The sequence below is a fragment of the Oryctolagus cuniculus genome, chromosome 19 (genome assembly GCF_964237555.1).
Source record: "Oryctolagus cuniculus chromosome 19, mOryCun1.1, whole genome shotgun sequence".
NCBI lineage: Eukaryota > Metazoa > Chordata > Mammalia > Lagomorpha > Leporidae > Oryctolagus > Oryctolagus cuniculus.
In genome coordinates this window covers 54733035-54737061 of record NC_091450.1, presented here as the reverse complement: position 1 = coordinate 54737061, position 4027 = coordinate 54733035, and positions in this window count along the sequence as shown.

Below are 4027 nucleotides of genomic sequence, written 5' to 3'. Positions count from 1 at the left end.
GTGTCTGTTTATGTGCTGTGCACATGAGTGCCATATGCATGCACAAGTGTCATGTGTATATTGTGTGTGTTGTTCCTGGGTACACACATGTGTGTTGGGGCAGAGAGGGACTCGGGCTACAAAATATGTGCAATGTTGAGAGAAGTAATGGGAGTGGAGTAGGAGGATCTGGGCTCTCAGCTTATGGGTCAAGGAGGAAGAGGAAGGGCACCTTGCTGTATTCTGAAAATGGGCACTGAGTTAGGGCTGGTAGCAGGGGCCTCTCTTTGCTCTCCCCTGCAGTGATGAACAGGCAGTGTCCATTCCAGGGGGAAGAGACAGTAAAAACAAAACAAAAACCCAAACAGACACTTCAGCAAGTAGAAAAACAATGTAATTTTAGATAGTGTGAAGTTTTGGGGGTTATGGGAAAGTAGGACAGGGCAGAAGACTTTAGGTGAGGAATCCAAGGAAGATGGGGGGCAGCCATGCCCATTTGCCTGCACCTTATCTGTGGCTGAGCAGGGCAACACACAGAACCTGGAACAGGAGATTTACTCTTTGCCCTCCACAGAAGACATTTGTTGACCCTGGCATAGATTTTCCATGCCTTTGTATTTATGCAACATCTCTGGAATGACAGAACAAATCACTGAGATGAGGGGGGTGGTAACATAGGCAGATGGTTACGTTTTTAGAGTACATCTGACCTACCTCTGTATCATTTGAATCTTTCAAGCAAACACAGGTGATTTTTCAAATGGACAGAAGTGAATGTATTCTCATTTTGAATAGCAGCGGCCAGTGGTGGGGTAGAGGCAGGAGCAAGGATGGGAATCTGGTTGAAGTTTTCCATGACACTTCCAAGGGCCTGAAAGAAGACTTGTGGATTCGCCTTGGCCTTTCTGGAGGTATTTCAGACTGTTCCCCCTGATAACCCCCATGACTCCCACTCCAGCACAGAGGGCTTTTGGTCAACCTTTAGGATCCTGTCCAAATGGCCCCTGCCTGGCAAGGCCATCACCAGCCACCATTCTGTGGTGAGCACCCTGATTTTCTTTCTCACATAGCCTGCCCTGTTCTTTCCTAGCTTCCTACTTGTCCTACTTCTTGTTTGTCCACTTATCTATGGTCTGTTTCCCTCACTTACCTTTCAGAACACTAAGGGTGGAACATGGCCACCTCATTCAGCACTATGTCCCTGGTGTCCAGAATAGGTTATAGAACAGAGTAGGAATCCTGTAAGCATTTGTTGAATGAGGAAGCAAGTGAATAAATAAATGAATGTCCTCCCACAGGTGCATGGACACCCAGCCTGCCCCTGCCTGGGACACCTGTTGGGAGACAAGAATAGGGGACCCCCTGCCACACTCATTCCGCTGACTGCACAGGTCCAGAGGAAGACAATCAATCTCCTCTCTTGGACTCATTTTTTTTTTGACAGGCAGAGTGGACAGTGAGAGAGACAGAGAGAAAGGTCTTCCTTTTCCATTGGTTCACCCTCCAATGGCTGCCGTGGCCGGCATGCTGCGCTGATCCGATGGCAGGAGCCAGGTGCTTCTCCTGGTCTCCCTTGGGGTGCAGGGCCCAAGCACTTGGGCCATCCTCCACTGCACTCCCGGGCCACAGCAGAGAGCTGGACTGGAAGAGGGGCAACCGGGACAGAATCCCGCGCCCTGACCAGGACTAGAACCCAGTGTGCCGGCACCACAGGCAGAGGATTAGCCTATTGAGCCACAGCGCTGGCCCTCTTGGACTCACTTTTAGCAGACAGGATCTTCTCTGCCACTTTTGTTTCCTTCCAATGCACAGCTGGCCAGGAGGATGCATGCAGGTGAAAAGCACCTCAGGGCAGTGGTCTAGCAGAAGTCCACAGGGGACAGGACTGTACTCAGAGCCAACTCCTAGATGGCCTACCCAGAAATGAAGACACCCAGCTGTCTTCCAGGAGCACCCAAGCAGAGACACCTAAAACCCACCTCTTTTTGCCTCAGAATCAGGTGTGTCTCCAACACCTTAGGAGAAACACGTCCCAGTCTGGCTGTCATGAGAATAGGACTTCCATGGAGGCAGGGGCTGCGGTCTCAGCCCCTACAAAACTGCCTGGCATCAGGAAGTGCTCGTAGTGACCAGACACCTAGATAAAAATGCGCAGGCTGCCTCTGCTCCTCTCGCAAAAGTTGAGTCCCATGGAGCTGCTCAGGGACCTGGAATGAAGCCTGGCCTCTCTGATGATCCCTTTGGGATTCCAAATTGGGATAAAAACTGGGAAGTGATTCAGTCAAGTGTGAGGCAGCTGTCCTTGTCCTGGTTGGGTGACCTGATCCACAGAGTGGAGGATGCAACATATCCTTGGAAAGAAGCAGGAGGAGACTGGGAGGTCCCAGAGTGGAGAGGTAATCCCACCTCCCCCCAGACTTCAGTCTCCTTGGAATGTAGGCCTCCAGTTCTGGGCTCTTGTATTCTAGGTATATTTTACTTTTTGTGTTAGGTTAGAGAGAATATTTTGGCTCGTACTGTTAAAATATGGAACACTACTAATCTCCCATTAGTTTGTTAGTTGTCTTCTTATAATCAAGTGCTCCTTTGGTCTAGGCTTGTTTTGAATAGGTTTTTTTTCTTATAGTCTTTTAAGAAATTACCCTTCCCAGGTCTGGCACTGTGATTCTGCGGGTTAAGGTGCCACTTGGGATGCAGGCATCTGTCTGCTCTGCTTCCGATGCAGCTCCCTGCTAATGCACTTGGAGAGGTAGCAGAGGATGGCCCAAGTGCTGGGCCCCTGCACCCACCTGGGAGAACAAGATGGAGGTCTAGGTACCAAGCTTCAGCCTGGCACAGCCCTGGCTATTGTGACCATTTGGGGAGTGAACCAGCATCTCTCCTCCTCTCTCTATGTGACTTGACCTTTCAAATAAATAAAATCTAATAATAATAATAATAATAATAATAACCCTTCCCTCCTTTTTATGTTGAGGGTGACCAGAGTGTGTTTTTTGGCCTGAAACTAAAATATTCCCTGAGATGAAACAAAACTGCTTCTGGCATGGAGTGGCAAAGGCTCCTGTTGTCTGTGCCTCAGGTCAGAGGAAGGGTTGACCTCAGAGGGTGGTTCATTCTATGGGGCTCATCTGAGTCTGAAATGTCTCTCTAGATGGCACTCTCCAAAGCTCTCTGCATGGCCCAAAGTAGCACCCTGAAAGGCACAGCTCCCCGGAGCTAGCAGCACCCTGGGTTTCTCTAAAGACATGGATATCGACGGCTTCAGGGGGACAAGGCCAGCCCACATTCTGAGTTTGCAGACTGCCCTGGGTGTACAGCTTCATTAGACCCCGTCTCCACCTGTGGGAGCATCTGAATTCCTGGCCATGGATTGGAGAAGCATACAGGACACACACACATCACAGACATTCATGGTCCTCCATGTTCACTCAGGTGTGCACAAAAACATTATGTTTCCACAATGTATCTTCCATCAACGGAGAAGACAAGGCACAACATTCCACTAGGCTGGCCCCTCCAAGAGGGTTCACACCCTTCTCCCTTCTGAACAAGCATGCAGCTAACACAATACCAACCACAGAACAAAGGTGATGTGATGGAGGAGGGTGGGCCAACGTACGTGCCAGGAACCCCTCAATAGTGGGCATACTGCCAGGTGCTGTGCCCACTCACTACCCCTCCCAGAAACTGCTCTGATGGGATCACTGATGCTCAGAAAACTTAGGAAACCTGGCCTCAGTTATTGGGTGTAGCTTCACCATGGGGTGCAAGTTTGGCTGCAGTAGAAAGTCACTGGGGGTACTGAAGCGACAGTGAATGCTAAGAAAACAGTGATGATGGTACACAGCAGGGGAGGTGGTGAGAGTAGCAATGGATGCCCCAGGCTTTGCTCCATCATGCCCTCAGATAGGATACCAAATGTCATTATTAGTTCTGATGAAGGCATGGTGGGAAAGAGTTTGGGTACAAGAGGCTGGCTGCATGGCAGATATCTGAGGAACTGAAGGGTATTGAAATATCCCTTCTGCAGGTCAGCTCCCAGAGGTAA